This window comes from Periplaneta americana, chromosome 5 (assembly GCF_040183065.1).
Source record: "Periplaneta americana isolate PAMFEO1 chromosome 5, P.americana_PAMFEO1_priV1, whole genome shotgun sequence".
NCBI lineage: Eukaryota > Metazoa > Arthropoda > Insecta > Blattodea > Blattidae > Periplaneta > Periplaneta americana.
The window spans coordinates 15,712,303-15,737,583 of NC_091121.1; the positions used below are offsets into that span (position 1 = coordinate 15,712,303).

General features: G+C 35.9%; 1 long non-coding RNA gene across 1 annotated transcript in view; it reads left to right on the top strand.

Annotated features, from left to right (window-relative positions):
- Positions 1-25,281, top strand: part of LOC138700469 (uncharacterized) — a 941,569-nt gene that overhangs the window by 717,711 nt on the left and 198,577 nt on the right. The window contains exon 6 of the long non-coding RNA XR_011332353.1: positions 10,173-10,223. This is a non-coding gene — a long non-coding RNA (uncharacterized lncRNA). The remainder of the gene's footprint in view (positions 1-10,172; positions 10,224-25,281) is intronic.

Consider the following 25,281-nt stretch of genomic DNA (forward strand, 5'->3'; position numbering starts at 1 on the left):
GTAATGGTGAAGAACGTGATGTTAATGTTGGAGAAGGCGGTAGTAATGGTGAAGAACTTGATGTTAATGTTGGAGAAGGCAGTAGTAATGGTTAAGAACTTGATGTTAATGTTGGAGAAGGCGGTAGTAATGGTGAAGAACTTGATGTTAATGTTGGAGAAGGCAGTAGTAATGGTGAAGAACTTGATGTTAATGTTGGAGAAGGCAGTAGTAATGGTTAAGAACTTGATGGTAATGTTGGAGAAGGCAGTAGTAATGGTGAAGAACTTGATGGTAATGTTGGAGAAGGCAGTAGTAATGGTGAAGAACTTGATGTTAATGTTGGAGAAGGCAGTAGTAATGGTTAAGAACTTGATGTTAATGTTGGAGAAGGCAATAGTAATGGTGAAGAACGTGATGTTAATGTTGGAGAAGGCGGTAGTAATGGTGAAGAACTTGATGTTAATGTTGGAGAAGGCAGTAGTAATGGTGAAGAACTTGATGTTAATGTTGGAGAAGGCAGTAGTAATGGTGAAGAACTTGATGTTAATGTTGGAGAAGGCAGTAGTAATGGTTAAGAACTTGATGGTAATGTTGGAGAAGGCAGTAGTAATGGTGAAGATCTTGATGGTAATGTTGGAGAAGGCAGTAGTAATGGTGAAGAACTTGATGTTGATGTTGGAGAAGGCAGTAGTAATGGTTAAGAACTTGATGTTAATGTTGGAGAAGGCAATAGTAATGGTGAAGAACGTGATGTTAATGTTGGAGAAGGCGGTAGTAATGGTGAAGAACTTGATGTTAATGTTGGAGAAGGCAGTAGTAATGGTGAAGAACTTGATGGTAATGTTGGAGAAGGCGGTAGTAATGGTGAAGAACTTGATGTTAATGTTGGAGAAGGCAGTAGTAATGGTTAAGAACTTGATGGTAATGTTGGAGAAGGCGGTAGTAATGGTGAAGAACTTGATGTTAATGTTGGAGAAGGCAGTAGTAATGGTTAAGAACTTGATGGTAATGTTGGAGAAGGCGGTAGTAATGGTGAAGAACTTGATGTTAATGTTGGAGAAGGCAGTAGTAATGGTGAAGAACTTGATGGTAATGTTGGAGAAGGCAGTAGTAATGGTTAAGAACTTGATGTTAATGTTGGAAAAGGCAATAGTAATGGTGAAGAACGTGATGTTAATGTTGGAGAAGGCGGTAGTAATGGTGAAGAACTTGATGTTAATGTTGGAGAAGGCAGTAGTAATGGTTAAGAACTTGATGTTAATGTTGGAGAAGGCGGTAGTAATGGTGAAGAACTTGATGTTAATGTTGGAGAAGGCAGTAGTAATGGTTAAGAACTTGATGTTAATGTTGGAGAAGGCGGTAGTAATGGTGAAGAACTTGATGTTAATGTTGGAGAAGGCAGTAGTAATGGTTAAGAACTTGATGTTAATGTTGGAGAAGGCAGTAGTAATGGTTAAGAACTTGATGGTAATGTTGGAGAAGGCAGTAGTAATGGTGAAGAACTTGATGGTAATGTTGGAGAAGGCAGTAGTAATGGTGAAGAACTTGATGGTAATGTTGGAGAAGGCAGTAGTAATGGTGAAGAACTTGATGTTAATGTTGGAGAAGGCAGTAGTAATGGTTAAGAACTTGATGTTAAGTTTGGAGAAGGCAGTAGTAATGGTTAAGAACTTGATGTTAATGTTGGAGAAGGCAGTAGTAATGATTAAGAACTTGATGTTAATGTTGGAGAAGGCGGTAGTAATGGTGAAGAATTTGATGGTAATGTTGCAGAAGATGGTAGTAATGATGAAGAACTTGATTGTAATATTGCAGAAGGCGGTAATAATGGTGAAGAACTTGATGTTAATGTTGGAGAACAAAATTGTAATAATGAAGGTGATCGTGATGATAATAATTAATAAAAGACGACACCGATGATGTTGACAATAATGACGAAAAGATTATTATGATCTACATGTTTTACGAAAAAATGAATTGAAAGAAGAACAGACAGACAGGGCATGGGCGAGTCCAAAACTGCGTTTCCTGTACCGGGCTTGCTGAAAACATGTAGATCCATCAAGATTTCGAATCCGACTTTCTGCAGCACCATAATACTTTCCTTAAACCACGTGTAATGAGAACGTACGCGGAATGCAGGGCGTCACTACGGAGGCATCTGCAGCAATAACTCAGGCTGGCAGCTTCTGAAGGAGCTGCGCGCCAAATTCGGAACAATGTTGGATTGGTTGCAGGCATTAAGGCTAATGAGAACATGAGTCTGAGTAGCGTGTTGCCGCCCCATCCAGGCGCTATTCCACTATGAGATTTATGGCCGCGAACAATAGGCAACAATGATTTTTTTCTTACTTCTTTTCTTATTAACTTCCTTTTTGCTTTCTTTCATTACAACGGCATCTGATCGGAGGAACATGAATTTGGCCACCGATAGATTCTGAGAGCACAGCGCTGAACACAGACGCCGCAGCATTGGTTTCTAGGTCTTCCGCACACCTCGTTCCGCTGTCAACATTTCATCATACATGCTGTGAAATAACTTCTGTAGATTAAAGTATTTTATTTTTATTTGAACAGAAATTAGTTAATTAATTAATTAAGTCATTCATTCATTCATTCATTCATTCATTCATTCATTCAGTGTTCTGCCTAAGAGCAGGTCTTTCACTGCAAACCCAGCTTTCTCCAACTCGTTTAACACTCTCAAATTTAGCTTACCAAGAACACATTGTAGCAATTTATATCATCTTCGATTTTCATTTCACATTATGCATTGTTGATTTTCATTCTTACCATATAATACAGACAACTTCTACCTTTTAAGTATAATATTGCGAGCAAGAAATTTCTCATACTATCATAGTAGCCTAGTTTTATAATAATAAATTAATATTATCCATACCCAAACGGATCAGCCTGTATTCTCTTTGTTATGTTCAATTTATTAAGCCATTAAACATACAGTGATACGCTTCGTCACACAAAAAAAAAAAAAACATACATTTGAAAATACACATATAATGGAAAACAGTAAAGTTTAATCAGAATGAAAACACAAAACATTTTGAAACTCTAAAATTAATGAAAAGACTTCACTCTTAATGTAATATTTATAACTAAATTCAAATAACTTTATTTATTAAAACAATTTCGTATGAATTTATGTTAAGAAACTCATCTACAGAGTAGAAAGGATTAATTAAAAGCCAATTATAAAATTTAGCTTTGAAACTATTGGTTGGTAACTTATAATATTGACTGGGAAGCTTATTATATAATTTCATCCCCATGACAGAAAAATTTGTACTAGTTTTATGTAATCTACAGTATCGGATATTAATTTATTCACTATTTCTAATTTCATGATCATGTATATTGGCTATTAATGGGTATTTGTCTATATTTTGTCGAGTGTAAAGGACTAGGTCGTATATATATAAATTTATGACAGTTAATATCTGTGATTGTTTGAAAAGAGGTCGACAATGTTCAAGATAGTTTGATTGACATAGAATTCTAATGGTTATCTTTTGTAAAATCAAGACACTCTGAATTTTGCTACCATTTCCCAAAAAAAATTAAGGCATACCTAATTATCGATTAGATTCGTTATAACACTTGATCTATAAACAGAAGAAGCAACAACAAAGAAAACAAAGGAAAAACAGCGGAATCGTGCATAAGAAATTCGTTCACGTGTAAACCTAAGATCTTATTGAATCAATCGAAGTCTTCTGAAAGGGACATAGCGTATGGCAGCCTGTCATTTTTTTTTTTTTTTGTCTAAGATTATGCATTTCCAGCACAAACAATTGACTACGCTAAGGTCCGCTGCGTATTCAGATAGCACATAGATAACTTCATTCTGCTGATTCAGCATCCTCTGATAGTCGCCACCCAGCGATCAGGGAATGCTGTTGTGATGATGATGATGATGATGATGATGATGCAGGGTTGCCACATTTTAGATCTACCAAAGAGGGACATTCATTTTTCATCATAATATACAGTAATTACGTTTTATTTTAAAGAACGAATGATACAAATATGGACAGAGTTGACATTTTCGTCACTACAAAAAATAAATAGAAAAAGAAATAAAATAATATCCCTTTTCATACAGTTGAAGAAACTAATATGAGTCTGAAAATTGAAATTTTAATTAAAAAAATATTGTAGACACATATTTCCAATATAAAACAATATTTATTTGGCTGCAAGTTACATCACGTTTCTCTGGCGTCTTTCTGAAGAACTTGTGGCAATAATTATGTTATGCGAAATTATTAACTTAATGACTTAATAGTAATTTCTGTCTCATAGATTTCCACAGCTGTTTTTTTATTAATTCTAAAGCACAAATTCCAAAAGATGGCACCAGATGTGACAAAACATTTATATTTCAATGTTTATTAACTGATAACAATAACATAAAATTTACTGAAACCTGAATTCATATTTATTTTATGACTTATTACCGCTCGAAACCCATAATTTAACATACTGGACTTTAGCATTTTCAACAAGCTTTTTTCCATTCTCTTTGCCATGCATTTGGGATGAACGTCTCTTTTTAAATATTTAGAAATATCACATTCACCACTGAATTAGCTGTTACAAACCTTACACTTGCCAAAATATTCGTTTTTTTCCAATATAAAAACCTACATCGTTAAGAAAATTAATTTAAATTTGTTGTAATTATCTAGGCCTATGACAAAATAGTTACTAGGTAACAATACAATTATACAAGTGGCGTTAATTTTCTAAAGGGAGGACTTTTTGCGTCCCGCATCGAATCGAAGCGGGACTCGGGACTTTTATATCAAAATCGGGACATCTGGCAACCCTGTGATGATGATGATGATGATGTATCCTACTTTCAGGCTGAAAACATGCAGAATAAGGACGTATCTGGACTTGTTCCGCTCATTTCCATATTTGTTTTATGCCCAGTTTGATGTGCTCGCACTCGGCCCGTGTACCGTGTGCTGAAAACTTAAATTTTAATGAATCCGTTATATTTGACACAAAAGAAAACTGCGGAAATGAAATGGAGCAGTTTTGTAGCAAGCTGCGCCATAAAAGGGTGAAAATGGTAAGATTTGATGTTTCCATACGACATAAAGACGAATACAGTGCGACTAACTCAGAAGCATTGGACGCTCTTGACAGAAGATTGTGGCGCTATCTGTACAAGTCTATTGGAACTAAATCTTGATGTAGGGGTGTCCGAAGAGATGGCCTTGTAACACGCACTGGAGCTGTGTCCCACGCGGATGGATTAACGGACGGACAGATGGGTGGGAGGGTTGAAGGATGGTTGAAGGATGGTTGGATAGATGGATTACTTAAACCATTACTTAAGGGGTTAGGTACAGCTTACAGAAGTAAAATTTTTGGAAATATTCAACATTTTTTCCTCCATTACTGTATCTTGTACAATAATGAAAATTGGTATGTGTGAAACACTGTCCTGCTATATGAAAAAAATATTTTTACGATTTAAAAAAAATTATATATATATATATATATATATATATATATATATATATATATATATATATATATATATATACTGGGTGTTCAGTTCAAAATGTGTCTTGGCTCGCTGTATGCCGTCATGTGGCTAGCTGATGAGCCTAGAGAATTCAATCTTCCTACACTTCCGCAGCTCAGGTGTATAATCTAAGAGGCAGAGAAGTTGGCTAGCAAGTACGGCGTTCATTCTGAAGAGTACGTGCCGATACGTACGGTAACGCCGGTAGTGGCAGGAATGTGAACTGTTTGGAAATACGTACTGTCGGGATATGGGGAGAGGGTTAAGACGATTGCTTACGTATTTGTTGACATTAACTTCGACGGTCAACATGGACACGGAGCATTTGATTTGTGTTGTGGAATGTTACCGTACGCAACCGATGGTAACAAATACCCTGCGTACGACTTGCCGGCGCAAAACACAGTTCGAAAGAGGTTATGGTAGCACACAGACCGTACAGACCGCCATCTGTTGCTACGACGTTCAAGTTATACCGTACACGTTCTCAAGTTCAGATTGAAGAACGCCTTAAATAATAAGCAACTTCTCTAACATATAAACTGAAACTCGCTTCAAATCGGTGACCCAACAACAGTGACGTCATGACACACTTTGAAATGAACACCCAGTATATATATATATATATATATATATATATATATATATATATATATATATATATATATTACAATTTCAAAGTAGTGGCAGTTCACTGTGTAGTGATGAAGCGTTTCCCTCATAATTCATAAACTTGTTAACTTTTTCATGTTCTCTCTTTTATTTTATTACTGAAACTCATGTATACAGTACCATGCTCTTTCAGCTTCATTGTTTGATCAATATATATTTTTTTTATTTTGTGTTAGAAGAAAGTACTGATACTTGACCATTTTTTAAATGAATTTATGCTCGACCATGCCGAAATGTAGTAATTATACACCTGGTAGTACTCCTTTAATGCACCTCATTAAAGTACACCTATTCATTAAAGTTCAGGTGTTCAGCCAATGACAAGTCACCTTTGTACCGTTATAAAACCGCAAGTATCGATTATTCTCGGATATGCAATCGAAAGACAATTAGCGAAAAGTCACGGAGGCTGGAAATCCAATACTGTCGCAGAAGGTTATGTTCTGTTACTATAATAATTAGCGTTAATTGTAAATAATATTCAAATAAATTCAATTCGTCATCTTGTTTTTCAATTCTAAATCAATTTACAGGTTATACATTCTCTGCTTTACATCAAGGTCAATGACACTATTGTTCCTCGGAAAAAATCAATACTTTCGCGTCTGCGCACATCTCACAATTCAAGAGCTATGAACAAGGTCACTTCCGATCTTCTGTCAGATACAAATAAAATGTATACTTCTGAATAATTTAAAGTTAGATATGTGATCGAGCATAAAAAGTCGTATGAAACTTGTCTATAATGGTAATTAAGACGCTCGTATGAAAATTATGAAACACGCTTGCGCTCGTTTCATAAACAAACATACTTGCGTCTTAATTACATCATTATAGGCTCGTTGCATAATGTACTATTATTTTTCATCGGACAATCTATCAAACATAGAGAAGTGTCCTTGCATCATATTGTAGATATAACATGCATAAATACACACAAAAAAGTTCATCACAGAATGTTGGATAATTTTTAAGTTATGTGGGAAATGCTTCATCACTGCACAGTGAACTGCCACCACTTTAAATTAAAATAAATAAATAAATAAATCGTAAAAATATTTTTTCATATAGCAGAAGGATAGTGTTTTACACATACCAATTTTCATTATTGTACAAGATACAGTAATGGAGGAAAAAAATGTTGAATATTTCCAGACTTTTACTGCTGTAAGCTGTACCTAACCCCTTAACAGTTTAAAGTGGGGATGGGTGAAATTTCCATATTCTACAATTTTTAAGGCGCTGACTTCATATTTTGTACACGTGCAATAAGTATATATATTAATTATACAAGATGGATGTACAAAGAAAAGTGTAATGTGTTTTGTGGCTGACATAATTTGAATCTCTGACTCGTGTACGACGTGAATTTCGTCGCGTGTTTAACTAAGAAGAACCACACGAGAATAGCATTCGTCGTTGGGCTGGACAGTTAAAAGAGACTTGAAGCCTATTGGAGAAAAAGCATACTGGAAGACTATCGAAACTGATGAATGGTTCAAATTTGGCAGCCAAAAACACATTACACTTTTCTTTGGACACCCATCTTGTATAATTAATTATAACAATGAAAATGATTGTATTTGTTCGATTATTACTATCTTTTGTTTCCTTCAGTGCCTCAAACTTATAGACGAAATCTTTTAGAGTTCTATTTTATCTGGCATCAATATTACATTCCTACCTGTATTCATTCAAAAAAATATTATCGTCTGAAACCACACCATAACTTTTGAGACACAGTGTAGATGTTAAAAAGAGCAGGTGATAATGGTCAGATTTGTCTAGTTCCTTGATTAGTATTAGAACTAACTGTTCTATCATCAATGATAAAATATGTATTTTCGTACAGGCACCGTGTGGCTTGAATTCAATATTTTGAGACAGTCTTTTCTCATAATATCTATAATAGCTCGTTGCTTAGGACTAAAAAAAAATGCGTTATAATAATCTATTAAAGAAATGAAAAGGAAGAGATTAGTCAAGTGCTTTGTATGGAGTATGACATTGTATGGGGCAGAAACATGGATATTACGGCGAACTGAAGAGAAGCGAATAGAATCATTTTAAATGTGGATATGGAGAAGAATGGAACGTGTGAAGTAGACAGACAGAATAAGAAATGAAACTGTGTTGGAAAGAGTGGGTGAAGAAAGAATGATGCTGAAACTGATCAGGAAGAGGAAAAGGAATTGGTAGAGTCACTTGCTGAGAAGAAACTGCCTACTGAAGGATGCACTGGAAGGAATGATTAACGGGAAAAGAGTTCGGGGTATAAGAAGATGTCAAATGATAGACTATATTACGATATATGGATCATATGAAGAAACAAAGATAAAGGCAGAAAATAGAGAAGATTGGAGAAAGCTGGGTTTGCAGTGAAAGACCTGTCCTTGGGCAGAACACTAAATGAATGAATGAAATTTAAACACACACACACACACACACATATATATATATATATATATACTGGGTGTTCATTTCAAGGTCTGTCATGACGTCACTGTTGTTGGGTCAAGATTTGAAGAGAGTTTCAGCTTATATGTTAGAGAAGTTGCCTATTATTTAAGGCATTCTTCAATCTGAACTTGAGAACGTATACGGTATAACTTGAACGTCGTAGCAACAGATGGCGGTCTGTACGGTCTGTGTGCTACCATAACCTCTTTCGAACTGTGTTTTGCGCCGGCAAGTCGTACGCAGGGTATTTGTTATCATCGGTTGCGTACGGTAACATTCCACAACACAAATCAAATGCTCCGTGTCCATGTTGACCGTCGAAGTTAATGTCAACAAATACGTAAGTAATCGTCTTAACCCTCTCTCCATATCCCAACAGTACGTATTTCCAAACAGTTCACATTTCTGCCACTACCGGCGTTACCGTACGTATCGGCACGTACTTTTCAGAATGAACGCCGTACTTGGTAGGCAACTTCTCTACCTCATAGGTTATACACCTCTGCGGAAGTGTAGGAAGATTGAATTCTCTAGGCTCATCGGCTAGCCACATGACGGCATACAGCGAGCCATGACACACTTTGAACTGAACACCCAGTATATATATATATATATATATATATATATATATATATAATCTTCTTATTTCATTCATTCATAGTGTTCTGCTCAAAGGCAGGTCTTTCGCTGCAAACCCAGCTTTCTCCAATCTGTCCTATATTCTGCCTTCCTCTTAGTCTCCGCACATGATCCGTATATCTTATTCTCATCTTTGATTTGATATGTTTTTCTGCCCCGAACTCTTCTCCCGTTCACCATTCCTTCTCGTGCATCCTTCAGTAGGCAGTTTCTTCTCAACCAGTGACCCAACCAATTCCTTTTCCTCTTCCTGATCAGTTTCAGCATCATTCTTTCTTCACCCACTCTTTCCAACACAGATTCATTTCTTATTCTGTCTGTCCACTTCAGACGTTTCATTCTTCTCCATATTCACATTTAAAATGTTTCTATTAGTTTCTCTTCATTTCGTCGTAATGTCGATGTTCCTGCCACACTCCATACAAAGCACTTCACTAGTCTCTTCCTTAGTTCTTTTCCAGAGGTCCACAGAAGATGCTCCTTTTTCTGTTAAAAGCTTGCAAGCTGATAGCTTTTTCGTTTCCTATTCGAATGTGACTCGGAGTAGGCTCTACTTGACGGAACATATGATGTTGGACAGCCCTGTGTTTCGATGTTGTACAAAGTGAACCGATGTTGTTTCTGAAGCGATTAAAATATTTTTACGACTTTTTCATTCCAAACCCCCTGCAAACAACCCGCGTCGGGGTTCGCAACAATAACCCCGTTGCCCGGTTTTATGTTTCTTTGTTTCGACCAGAATGTTTATGCGGCCGATTTCTATGCTAAGAGAGGCGCTGCCGGGCTGTAGTAATCATTAGCTGTGACAAGTTGGATGGCCTGCGATTTATTGACGATTGTCTTCTTCTCTTCTTCACAGAACTCGAAAAGCTGCCTGCGATGTCTCGGCCCGCTCCCATCTCACCAATCGGTAAGTAAGATTCTTCAAAATAGCCTGATTAGCAAACAGATCAATACATTTTAAACTTCTCCGTTGTTTGACGTTACAGAGTATTGAATAACTGCAAGGACTATGTTTATTTTTTTTCGAGTTCTGTTCCGTTGTACGAAAACGTCTAATTACTAAGGAGCGGATTCCTATGTAATTAAATATTCTCTTTGCGTGTGATAAAATACAATTAACAAAGTTAAAAATTCCGAACATGAAGTTTCAAGTTTAAAACCCGAATTTTATTTCACATAACAACACATATTTTCACAAAAAATTATGTAAATACATATTTTCAGGAAATCTATTATAAACACATAAATCTTGGAGATTAATTACTTAAATAATTTTTTACAAGAACTTTTAAATATTTTAAAACTAAATCAATTATATCACTCGAAGTACTTTATCTTTTTTAAGAATTCTTGGTTGCTTCGTGTTTCTAAGCGCTGTGTGGTGTATCCGTGATCCATTTTTGTAATAGTGTCGCCTCAAGTTCTGAGAACTGCTAGGCAGCATATCAGTGTTATTATTTGAGAATAAATTAACATGGACAAGGAGGAGAGATCTTGCAACACATAATTAGGAATGTTTATTGTTGCTGAAGATGATTTCATTCCACGCTTTGTTCGTGAATCACAACAGATAAGAGCTCGGGTATGAACATTATTTAATTTAAACAAATCTCTCGTCTCTCGCTCATGTCTATCAAATAAGGCAATATATCTTGTTGTGATTCCCTGTTATCGGGCTTCGTCAATCGAAATCCTTCAAGATATACTGAAAGATTGTTATTTAAAAAACGATTTGGCTTTCCTATCAGCAAATTTAAGCTTTTTGTGTGACACCATAAAAAAACTCGAAACATCCAAAAACCTGTTGTCTGAAACAGGGAGGTGCGTGCCGTGGAAATTAAACTAGACTCGCTCCCAGGTTCAGAAGCACAATTACTAAGGGACAAATTCCAGAATGTGTTTGGGAAAAATTGTGGATATAAAAAAATGTATAAAGTTGCTCAAGTATTGGAGGATGTGCCTGTAGGTGAAATTGACGTTATTCAGAGATAATCGGCATACATTTGTGATGGAGAATTTGGAGATGACCGTTGTTGTTTACTGCAATTCTCGGCCAACTACTAGCATTCAAGCGTGGTTGGTGAGTACCTAGTAACATTTTTTTTTAAACTAAGTAAGGTATTTTTGTCATATTTAAAAAAAAAACTATTTTTAGCAAAAATTTTCGTACTTTTCAGCACATAAAAAAATAAATATATTTAAATTTTTTAGCACATAAAAATCAGCTCCCTACTGATTACAATAAATGGGGAGAGGATTACGTCAGAGTTCTCTACATTCTTTATACGTCCATCGCATGCTTGGTTTATTAGTAATGTTTTCTGTCCCAACTGTGCGTGTCTCGTATAAAAATTAACACGGTTTATTAATAAGGCCGTAAAACATTACATTGCCACACTAAACTTTAACGTAGCGATAAAAAATAACTGGGACAAACTACAACCCCAGATCACATATAGATCGCTCATTCCTATGTTAAAATCGGTTGCACTTTGAAGAGAACTACCACCAGGGTCGCCACCCGTCCGTCGTAAACGAACACGAGATGGCAGTACAGTCACTAATGCAATTCAAATGGGAATTATGACGTGACTCCTTATGTAACAAATAGATGGCAGCATAGTAAGCCTGACAAAAGTTGTTACCGTCAAAGCTTATAACACAGAGCAATCTGGGTATATATGATCTAGGATACAACTTTGCCTCCCTGCCTTTAGGGAGTGAATAAATTGGCAATTATATATATATATATATATATATATATATATATATATATATATATATATGTTGTTTTCTAATGCCAGGCGTTTGACAATAAAGTCATTTGACCTCTTGCACTCCAATATTTTTCAAAGATATTATCATGGTCAGCCACTGAAGCATAGATTTTGAGGTGTTCCGAATCCATTTCTTGGTTTGAGTTGCACAATGGGCAGTTAGGGGACTGATATATTCCAATTCTATGCAGGTGTTTGGCCAAACAATCATGGCCTGTTGCCAATCTAAATGCAGCTACAGACGATTTTCGTGGTAAATCGGGAATTAACTGTGGATTATGATGCAGAGAGTTCCAATCCTGAGATTGTGTTATCAAATTTTGTTTGTTGAAGTCTTTTAATAAATCTTTTCACAGAGTAATATGTAGATTTAGTAACAGGTCTGTAAGTAGCAGTGCTGCCCTTCTTTGCTAATGCATCCGCATTCTCGTTTCCATATATATATATATATATATATATATATATATATATATATATATATATATATATATAAATATATATATATATATGTGCATATACATAGGTAGGTGGGTAATTTGATAGGTAAAAAAATAGATATGTGTGTGGATAGATAGTTAAGTAGGTGTGTGGGTAAATTTCTAACCGTAGTTAGCTAAGCTAGATAGGTATATACCATATGACGTATTTCAAACTATAGTACATAGGGAATTTAGAATGCCATACGAAATTCGGGTATAAAAATTGAAAGTTGAAATTTTACGTAGCTGGCCATGTGTTAGAAATTAGTAGGCCTTGTAAAAAAGATGACTATATACTGATTATTGCCAGCTTATATACAAGATACTTTAACAACAAATTATCAGTTTTTGGTTAGGTGATTCAAAATAATTAGATATATCATGGTCTCACTATTATAATTTGAGTTGTGTATTTGATTTTAAATTTTTTTTTGTCATTAGGTTACTTAGCAATTCTTCGAGTACTTACGTTTTTTTTAACAGAATTTCCTCCTCTCTACGCTTCTGTTCAAAATTATTACACATCTGCATGATTTTTTCACACTTCCAGTATGTCTGAAGAGTTTAATCACAAGTCAGGTATTGTGGAATGGAACTCTTCTACAGGAACGAGTTCAGAAAATAGATCTCTTACCTTTCTCAAAGAATTGTGACCATACAGTTCAATAAATAAAATTTAATCTTTTCTTCAGTAGTAAAATAATACATTGATTCAAGATTAATGCCATCAGACAGAATTTTATCAAATACCTTACTATAATAATACCGGACAGCTGTATACTAGCAGCATTGACGTGAGTGCGAACTATCGCGGACCTGACATCTAGCGGAGCGGCGTGGAATTACGTCCACAAACACATATTAACATAGCGGAAATCGAACTATTGTTTAAAACGTGAGGTGCTAATGTGGAATAATATACGAGACACTTAAGAAATGTTGAATAGTATTTAATGTAAAATTATTATCTTATATCAAAGCTGCATATTATGAGAAATATTGCATGCTTCATATTATTTTCAATTAATTGTTGCGTATTTTTTCTTTGGTTTAGTGAGACAAAATCAATTCTGACATTAAGAATGAATTTACAATAACGCTTTATATATGCATTGCTGACAACTGCAAAGATAAAAATGGTAGTAATCTGATGTTTGTAATAATTAGTAAAGGCATGTGGACAACAATAAAACTTAATTTGATAAAACCTTAAAATTTCCAATATGGGCCTATTTTAACTTCTATTCATATCTTAAGACTAAATAAAGAAGCTAATTTTTATTGTTCTATCAACACAGAGACAAAGACTTTAGACCTAATAAAGAATTTTGTTGACTCACGTTTTATGATCTCTCGGAAATCGAAAGTACGATTTGGAACAATTTGTAGTGCTCTAATAGTAGAAATTATAAACTGCACATTTATACACCCTGACATTTTAACACAGCACTAATTAATAAAACTATTAACTAGCCCGGCAACAATATACATTGCAGTTGATTACAGCTTTTTTCGCGAGTATCGCCACACCGGCCGCCTAGGTAGCAGCATCAGCGTCGTTCCCGCGCAGAACTGCTAGCTGTCCGGTATTATTATAGTAAGGTATTTGATTTTGTATGTATGTATGTATTTATTCACACTGAAATGGGTACAGTATATACCCGGTGGCAGTGGTAACTAATTACACTCAATAATGACAATAATAAACTTATTAATTAAAAATACAGTTAATAATAATACCAATAATTAATAAAAATAATTAATACTAATAATAGTAATAATAATAATAATAATAATAATAATAATAATAATAGGGAATATCCTAAATTAAATGAAGCACGATCACTTAAAATAACATTTAAAATAAATCTAATTTGTATCTTAAATCTAAGTTCGAACTTTTATTTATTTTATTAGGTTATTTTACGACGCTTTATCAACAGCTTAGGTTATTTAGCGTCTGAATGAGATGAAGGTGATAATGCCGGTGAAATCAGTCCGGGGTCCAACACCGAAAGTTACCCAGCATATGCTCATATTGGGTTGAGGGAAAACCCCGGAAAAAACCTCAACCAGACAACTTGCCCCGACCGGGAATCGAACCCGGGCCACCTGGTTTCACGGCTAGACGCTCTAACCGTTACTCCACAGGTGTGGACCAAAAGTTCGAACTAAAACCCACGAGTATGATATGTTCATATCTGCACAAGTACTGGTACCTTTCTACATTACACTCATTTCGCTGTCAACTCACTCACTGCACTGGAACTACGACACATTTCACTGATTCTATCCTGATTTCACTAACACTTCAAAAACATTTCACTGTTCAAATACTTTGCACTGCCACTATAAACTATAAAGCTTCCCTGACAGGAACACGTTTCACTGACACAACACACTTTACTGACCACTTCACTGACACAACACACTTCACCGACACAACATAATTCTTCACTGATACAACACTTCAAAAACAAAATATCATTTACATCCTTTACATACCGTGTATAATGACCTTCTATTAGCAAAGTCCTTAAGCCTATTTTTAAATACGTTTTTGGTTGTTGGTAAAGCCTTTAGTAAGTTTAGTTGACAATAATCAGTAGATAGTCTTTTTTTCTACAGGGCCTACTAATTTCTTACACATGGCCAGCTACACGAAATTCCACTTTCAATTTTTTATACGTGAGTTTCTATGACAATGTTAATTTCCTATGTACTATAGTTTGAAATACACATGGTATATGTAAGTGAAATAAACAGTTAGCCCTGTATAGTTCCTACCTGCCGGGAACATTAGCGTCACGGCGCGGTCACCAGATCGCTGACGCTGCTCGTGACGCAGCGTGATGAGCTCGCGTTAGTCACGGAGTGACCTCACGTCAACGGATTTCCCAATCACGCTTCCGTAAGATTTCTTGTATCATTGCCATTAACACAGATTCAATGACTTTAAAATTAGAATTCTTATTTAAAAGACTATTACTGCCTACCCGTTCTTTGGTACACACGAAACACTTCGACAACGAAGAAGCTTTCACTGAACTCCCATCGGCAGCTACAGAAGAAACTGAACAAATTGATGCACGTAGGCCTATCCACGGGCCTATCTGTCTACCTACTGTCCGTTACTCAGGAGAAGACGAGGGGCAAGAATGTGACCTTCTTGACTATCGCTGTTGATTATTATAAACATCGCTCAGATAAGCATCCCAGTAGCCAGGTTATTACTCGTGCAGGAAACATGAGTAACAATGCATATGGAAATTAAAGCTAAGTTGAACAGAAGGAGACCTAATGTTTCCGCTTACTGCAGTACAAATATTGACGTGTTGTCGTACGTTATCTGTTCACATCCCTTTCCCCTCAGTCCGCTCTCGTCTTCTCCTGAGTCACCGACAGTATTTCCTATTTTGACTATGCCGACATTTTACTGACTGACCTTTCATTTACCTCCCGTCGGCAGCTACAGAAGAAACGGAACAAATTGATATATCTGTCTACCGATCTACCTGAATAGCAGTATCTCGCACTATTCCCAGCGGCAACTTTCTGCTTATGACCAGACATCGGATTTATATGCACTAAAAATATCTAAAATATGCATGCATTTATGCTGTCAAAATCTTAAAAACGCTCCTTTATCTCGAAAAGCTGTAAAGATTTTGAAGAGCGTCAACTTTTAAAACGAATTTTCATTCTTTCTCAACATTTCTCTCGCTTTGATCTCCCATCTAAAGTTAAAAGTAAAAACATTTGCCGCTTACAAATTTTTGAAAGTGTAAATCTCTATTTTGAACAGATTACTTCGAAGTGACTTTTTTTTCTCTTTTCCCAAAAAAAAAAAAAAAAAAAAAAAAAAAAAAAAAAAAAAAAAAAAAATTCGATTTAGATTTTTTTTCTATGCTTTGCTTAGACATTGATCTATCACAAGAATTACAACGCGGTTGATTGACTATCATAGGAACTTACTTACGGCTTTTAAGGAACCCAGAGGTTCACTGCCGCCCTCACATAAGCCCGCCATTGGTCCCTATCCTGAGCAAGATTAATCCAGGCTCTATCATCATATCCCACCTCCCTCAAATCTATTTTAATATTATCCTCCCATCTACGTCTCCGTCTCTCCAAAGGTCTTTTTCCCTCCCCCATCCCAACTAACACTCTACATGCATTTCTTGATTCGTCCATACGTGCTACATGCCCTGCCCATCTCAAACGTCTGGATTTATTGTGGGTCCCTATCATCACGGCATGGCGCGTCCTCAGGTTGCGGATAGAGGAGACGGCCTCCAGATATGGAGGGTAGCTGCGAATATATTGAATAAGCAGTCGTGGACAGCCGATAAGGGGTGGTCCTCCAGCTTGGGGGTTGGGCGAAGGACTAACAACCCATCACTGTAAAAAACAGCTTGTTACGAAACCTAACAATAAAAAGGAAAAGACCTTTGGGGAGGCCGAGACGTAGATGGGAAGATAATATTAAAATGGATTTGAGGGAGGTGGGATATGATGGTAGGGACAGGATTAATCTTGCTCAGGATAGACATCAATGGCGGGCTTATGTGAGGGCGGCAATGAACTTCCGGGTCCCTTAAAAGCCAGTAAGTAAGTAATTATGTCAGGTGAAGAATACAATGCGTGCAGTTCTGCGTTGTGTAACTTTCTCCATTCTCCTGTAACTTCATCCCTCTTACCCCCAAATAGTTTCATAACCATCTTATTCTTAAACACCCTTAATCTCTGTTCGTCTCTCAAAGTGAGAGTTCGAAGTTTCACAACCAAACAGAACAACCGGTAATATAACTGTTTTATAAATTCTAACTTTCAGATTTTTTGAGCTCAGACTGGATGACAAAAACTTCTCAACCGAATAATAACAGCCATTGATCTTTTATTGGTTCTCGTCTTATGCAGGAGATTTGCTGCTGAGGACAGTGCTTCAATTACAAACATCGTTTGTTTTCTAGATAAGTATTAAAAGTAGATTGAACAGTATGGCATTATAAACTTTCCACGCTTTATCCGCTTCTTCATTAATATATTGTCCACACCTGTGAAGTAACGGTTAGCTTGTCTGACTGCAAAAACATGTGACCAGGGTTCGAATCCCGGTCGGGACAAGTTACCTGGTTGAGGCTTTTTCCGGGGTTTTCACTTAACCCAATATGAGCAAATACGGAGTAATTTGGTGAACGGGGAAAAAAAAAACATGATATTATTGAGGTGTGATCCTATGGTCCTGGATGTAAATTCGTTATTCGTCATTAGGAGGCTGAGGTTGATGACCTAAAAATCTACTTAAAATGGTCAATAAAATGCCCTTAAAATGATGAAAAAATGACATGTAATTAAAAGAAAATGACATTTAAATATTACTCACCGTAATCGCACAACTACTTCTTAAAAATTAGTCACCTTGTTTCAATGACTGCCCTGCAAATGTCATAGAGAGGAGGTAACTTCCTGGAATTTGACTACGATAAAGGAAAAGAGCATGCAACAAAATGAAGGTTTTAAGGGAAAACTATAGATTTAAATTAGGGTTTACAGTGTGTTTCAATCAGGTGTGGTCCATGTCAGTATCTTCATTCTCCATCTCCTTCTTCTACTCTTCACTTTTATTACCAGACATTCAAGATAGGGAGTGTAAATGACAAAACAAATTGTGGGCGAAGCGTGCATACTTGCAATATTTATTTTAAAAATACTGTCTACTGTAGTACATCCCCTCCGAACCATATTGGGGACACAACGTTCAATTGTCCAGGAAACGGTGAAAGTTTCCCCCTTCCAAACATAAATTCTAAAGACACCCTCGTACCGACAAAAGAACAGTAGCGGTCAAAGCCCTCACTTAAACTAAGCTGTTGTCAAGCATTTTATGTTACTTCTGTTGTGTGAGGTGAAGCTTTCAGTGAAATGAGGGATGGACTTTAGAGTCTGTTCCAAACTATAAAACTCAAACTTCACTGTTATTCAATTATTCAGTAGGTAATTACTAGTAGGGCCTACTACTGATCTGTTAGCTTAGAAAAATATTTGACAGGCCTATATGTAAAGAAGGAAGTGAAATGCATTGAAAATGATCTGAAAGTTGTTCAAAATATTTAAATTGGCAAAAAACAAATGCTGAAAAAATGTAAAAATGACCTATTAGTTCAAAAACGGCAAAAAATGCAATATAAAAAATTAAATTTATCCATGACCATAACGAAAAACATGCCTTTACTAAATACTTTTGCGTTTGTAAAGTAGGCCTTTATTCAACATTACTTTATTTCACTAGTGAGATAAAGGCTTTACCTCACAGTTTGAACTTTATCTCACAGTTCATTAGCATTTTCCTAGTACCCGGGTACACACGTATACTTTTCCATTCAACTATTACTCAAGAGGTTAATATATTAGTTACTAGATGTCACTACCTCTACTTCTTTATTCTTCTTTTTTCTTTTGTGGGCTCTTCCACTCTTCAGCGGTTGCCCTGAATTCCCTTCCGCCATCCTTCTCGATCCCGCCAATCCTCCTCCTGCATATGTCGGTCCTTCATCATTTGCATGACACCGGCTTTCCATGTTTTTCTTGGTCTCGCACGCTTCCTCCTTCCCCGAGGTGACCATTCCAGAATAATCTTTGGCCATCTTCCTTCTTTCATCCTTTTTACGTGGTCATACCATTGAAGAGTTCGTTTTTCGATTCTTTCAATTACCGACTCTTCCATCTCCATCATTTGCCTCACATCCTCATTTCTTCTCCTTTCCAATCTGGATACTCTAGCAGCTCTTCTTATTCCCTCCATCTCCGTCGCTTGTATCTTACACTTCTGACGTTCAACAAGTGCCCATCCCTCTGCCCCGTATGTTAGTATAGATTCAACTATAGTTTGTAGAATACTTCTTTATTACCATTTCTTAAATATACATGCACTCAATCTCCTTCTCTTTTCTCTATCTGCTACGTTGTAATTTGTACATTACATCCATATCTAATATGCATCTTTTTTAAATTTTGTAATAATTTACCTTTTGGGATACGAGGAGACTTGAACCTGCGAAGTTGGGTTTATAGGATTTTAAAATTTTAAGATTTTAAGACAACACGCGTTAGCCAACTGAGCTAAACAGACACGATGATTAATTAAGTTTTAATATTCCTCTTAAGTTTACAGAAGTAAAATGTGAAATTATTTTAATCACATTAGTTCCGTGAACACCTCTAAATAATCCCCGAAACGTCAAAAAGACGAAAATACACGTTTAAAGTGAAAAAAATATATATTACAATTATATAATTAATTATAATTTGTTATTTATCCAACGCCTTAGATACCATTCTTTACTAATCATGGCCTCCTACATCATGACCTACCTAGTAACGTATTGATTCTAAAATCCATGCCATGGTATGTGATTATATGAGGACTTATTTTCAACATATTTTCTTTTATAAAACATCATTTTTCGTTATGGTCATGGATAAAATTACGTATGGTAATTGTGAGCGTGATCTTTATTGCGCTCGTGTAATTTAAGCACTCGGCTGACGCCTCGTGCTTAAATCTTTCCACTCGTGCAATAAAGATGCACTTACCTCACAAGTACCATAAATAACTATTTTACGTTGATATTAACGTAAAAAGGATTTCTACATTAATAGGCATCGTCCTAATGTGAAAGATTAGAAGATGGCTTTTCATTAACATCCGCCCCCTATTCATCATCATCAACATCATCATGAAATGTACGAAACGATTTTACCAGTTGTAGGCTACTTTCCTCCCGATAGAAGCTATGCAGAGAATTTTATTGGCCTTAAAACCTCGGATACGCAGCACAAGATCATGATGCGGGAATTTTGAAGGACTCTAGAGTCTGCATGGCTGAACTGTAATGTGTACCCTCCATGTTCCACGTTTCTGCATCCAGCTTAAGTGGCTGCACCGCCCGTGCTCGAGTTTGTTTGTTGTGGATGGAGTCGGGCGGCACGTGCGTGTGTGATTTGGAGAGCAGCCAAAGGGGCCGCTGAATCCTGCCCGGGTTTATTTTCCTCAGACGGTAACATCTCCAGGAGAACCGGGGAAATAAATAAAGCTGGACAACACTGCCAGACACATGTATGGGACACGAACCAAACATCATAACTGAAGTGAGACGAGAAGGGGACACTAACAGCGGTTCTCTGATTAATTCTGGATCAAAAGATACTGTGTGCCTATGATTTTATCAGTTCCGCGCCCTGCCATTGTGGTCTAAGGCAGTGGTACTAGAAAATTATCTGTAGTAATGTATGTATGTATTTTATTCACACTGCAATGGGTATATACCCAGTGGCAGTGGTAACTAATTACACTCAATAATGACAATAATAAACTTATTAATTAAAAATACAGTTAATAATAATACCAATAATTAATACAAATAATTAATAATAATAATAATAATAATAATAATAATAATAATAGGGAATATCGTAAATTAAATGAACCACGATCACTTAAAATAACATTTAAAATAAATCTAATTTGTATCTTAAATCTAATTTCGAACTAAAACCCACGAGTATGATATGTTCATATCTGCACAAGTACCTTTCCACATTACACTCATTTCGCTGTCAACTCACTCACTGCACTGGAACTACGACACATTTCACTGATTCTATCCTGATTTCACTAACACTTCAAAAACATTTCACTGTTCAAATACTTTGCACTGCCACTATATATAAAGCTTCCCTGACAGGAACACGTTTCACTGACACAACACAATTCACTGACACAACACACTTCACTGACACAATACTTCAATAACAAAATATCGTTTACATCCTCTACATACTGTGTATAATTACCATCTATTAGTAAAGTCCTTAAGCCTATTTTTAAATACGTGTTTGGTTGTTGGTAAAGCCTTTAGTAAGTCTGCAGGTAAAGCATTCCAGTCCCTGATGTCACGAGAGGTCTGAGATTTATGTGGGAAATCTCAGACCTCGAGTGACATTTATTAGGACTATTTCGTGAATAAAATAAAAATGTAAATAATATATCCCTAAAATTCGATCACAAAATGTTATTACGAATATTTAACCTATTCAGACATTGTGAAGTTGAAATACTCGTAGATGAATATCGATTACTGCAATAAAGAAATTCGATGTTATTATTCAGTAATGCCAATTGCGAAAAGCGAAATACAGGTTTAACAATGTTAATGACATGTACTGCACTTTTCTCTTATTATTACAACATAAATATATTTTCATTGTCTGCTCAAATCATAATTAAATTTAACAGTAACAGTGGGGACAGCTATATACCAATGCTTATGTATTCACAGCGAGACATGTTGCTACACAGTGAAGCCATCTCTGTATCGATAGGCCTAATTAAAACACGAATTTTATTACGCCATACGGAAGGCAGTTTGATCAAAGACATTATTACTATGCAAGGTCTTTGAGTTTGATATACGATCATGTTACATAAGTTTGAACATCTGACTTTCTATTAATTGTTTAATTTTATTCACAAAATACAAATTTTATAGGCTACACTTATAGGTTAAGTTACCTGTGCAAGCAGGACCAATGTCAGCTGTGCCTTGTTTCGACCGTTACTTACAATGAGTGCTACACGAAAGCATTTTTTATAGCTAGACAAACGCATTCTCGCTACAGTGTGTAACGGAACTAAAGCTGCATCTACACAGTTCAATATTCCAATCGCGTATGCGTGCAATCTGGGAAGAATAGAATCAAGTTTAAAAGGTACGTTCAATTAAGATGCATGAAGATTTTATGTCTACATGGTGCGCCGTTTTGAACGTCGTCTTCACTGCGTAAATAGGCTATATTAATTAATATTAAATATCAATCTTTCATTCATTGCTTTAAAGTTGAAAGAAAAGTTTAACCGTGTAGTTGCATCTTAATGTATTGATGATCATCAATGTACGGGAAAACTGTTGGCGACAACGACTAAACAAAAGAACGACCATGCGATAAATTGATAGCGATAAATCTAGCTGAAAAATTATCGCAAAGTCTGACTGTGATTGGTTGGAATTAAAAATTTCATTACACTTCATTGGTCGAAAATGGAATGACGTCATACAAACGAAATAGTCACTATACATCAGTTTTTCGCGGACCTCTTCAAAGTTGTCATTGCAATGATGGGTAGTTTAGATTATGAGTGAATATAAGTGAATATGGGTAGTGATATTTGTTATATTTTAGAAAATTGAATCAATATTGATTGCATATTTGAATTATGGGGATATTACACTGAAAATGACAACTGTTTTCCTAACCATTTTAACCAAATTTTGGGAGCGTGTTTACTATGCAAAGGACTAATAAAATTTAATCCAAATTGTGGACTCACAAATGTTTTTGGCTTTTGATTTTTTATTTTGTTTTCTATTCTTTTTAGGAATATTTTGAAACTCAAGTTTTTAGTAGATGTCTCTTTTTACGAATATTTTCAAACCCAAGTTTTTAGTAGATTTCAAATTTTAAGCTTCGTTAATTTTTTGTTATATTCGCAAGACATAGAGAAACATTTATATGGATCCATTTTATGAAATATCTCATTTATTCACTTTGAAAAACAAATTTGAAATTTTAAAAATGTTTTTCCTATAATTTATATTCTGTCTGTCCATTTCACACGCTTCATTTTTCTCCATATCCACATTTCAAATATTTCTAGTCGCTTCTCTTCACTTCGTCGTAATGTCCATGTTTCTGCTCCACACATGCCACACTCCACACAAAGCACTTCACTAGTATTTTCCTTAGTTATTTGTCTAGAGATCCGCAGAAGTTGCTCCTTTTTCTATTATATGTATTCCTGTAGTTACACAAATATTTTCTATGAAATTTGTCACTTAGGTCTCTTTCTATGTTGTAATTTCTTGCTTAATCCATATTAAAACAACATACCATGACTTTAAAGTGTTTTTTCCAAATACACGTCTGTTTTCTGAGCAGTTAATGAGGATTATTTTAGTATCACGGAATTAGGGTATCACGGAATTAGGAAACCACTATTACGGAATTTGGATCCCTGTCACGGATTTAGGAGCCACTGTATAACAATGAAGAATCATATACATCAAACTTGTGAAACTGTTGTCGTTCACACCTGTGGAGCAACAGTCAGCGCGTCTGGCCGCGAAACCAGGTGGCCCGGGTTGGAATCCCGGTCGGGGAAAGTTACCTGGTTGAGGTTTTTCCGGGGTTTTCCCTCAACCCAATACGAGCAAATGCTGGGTAACTTTCGGTACTGGACTCCGGACTCATTTCACCAGCATTATCACCTTCATTTCAATCAGACGCTAAATAAGCTAGATGTTGATACAGCGTCGTAAAATAACCCAATTAAAAAAAACTGTTGACACTGAATTTTGTAAAAACTGTAGCTAAAGGTCCAAATAACGTCACTTAGGTGTTATTTGAAAATTTTTATTACAATTTTGGCATAAATATATACTTTATTAAGTAGGTTAGGCAACCTTACCCTACTACGGTCCACTGTAAGCTCACCACAAACTCCGGTCGTTGTGGGTTTCTGTGAGGTTTTGTCACATAAAGATTCGATCTTTGATCTTCAATGGTCACAGCAGCCGAGGCACGTGTAGGCTCCATTTCTAGCTCTCGTTACCTAAAGACAGAGTATGCTATGAACGAAACGAACACACGTGCTTCTTCCTCAACTCCTACTGACGTAATTTTCATTGGTGTTGTATCATCCACTTCACAGTTCTGCTAACCTGTGCAATATTTATGGAATGACCCTCGTACATTATGGGTCGATTTCTAAAACACGGACGAAATCGTGGTTCCAAACCTCGGCTTTTGAACCGCGATCGAGGTCTGAATTCTTATGCGATTTCTAAAACGAAGTCGAGACGCGGCTTGAGAAGAAACCGAGGTTCGTGGGTTTTATATATGGCAACGCAGCTAAGAATCGATTTTTATTCTTGTACATAGTCGATATTAGAAATAAATGTACATCGGGATTAATATTTTTATTGAATTGCAGTAAGTCACGTTCTTTTGTTCTCAGCTAAGGTATTGTTATATTTAGGGAATAAACGTGCGTTTAAAATATTAGCATTACTTAGTATTTAATAGGGAACGGATTTTTAGGTACCAGAATGATATTACCCAAATAATTACCACAAGTCGAGCGTTTATGTTGTAGTTTAACGTTTGTTCATAACTACTACCAACATTAACTAACTGAAAGCACGGTTCTAAGGATTTAACAATCTAAATATTAACTGGATTAAAATTTCAATTGACACTAAAATGTAGTATGGTTCTGTTTTCACATTAGGCTAATAGGGCCTACTACGTGGAAAGCCCCAGTAGCACAAAACTTAAAATAAGAAGACAAAATCACGTTTGCTTCATATTCTTGTAAGCCCACAACATTTTCGAGTATTAAATAAAATGTCCAAAACTACTGTAAAGACTAAGAATTAAGATATGATTAAGATATGGCATTTAGCAGCGATCTCGGCTGGGGGGAACACGTTACAGACACAGCGGGAAAAGCATGGAGGGCGTTACACTTTGTGATGAGGGTACTAAGAAAAGGTTCTGATAAATCCAAAGAGATTGCATATAAATCACTAGTACGTCCAGTAATGGAATATGGTGCTGCATGTTGGGATCCTTACAGATTAGAACATAT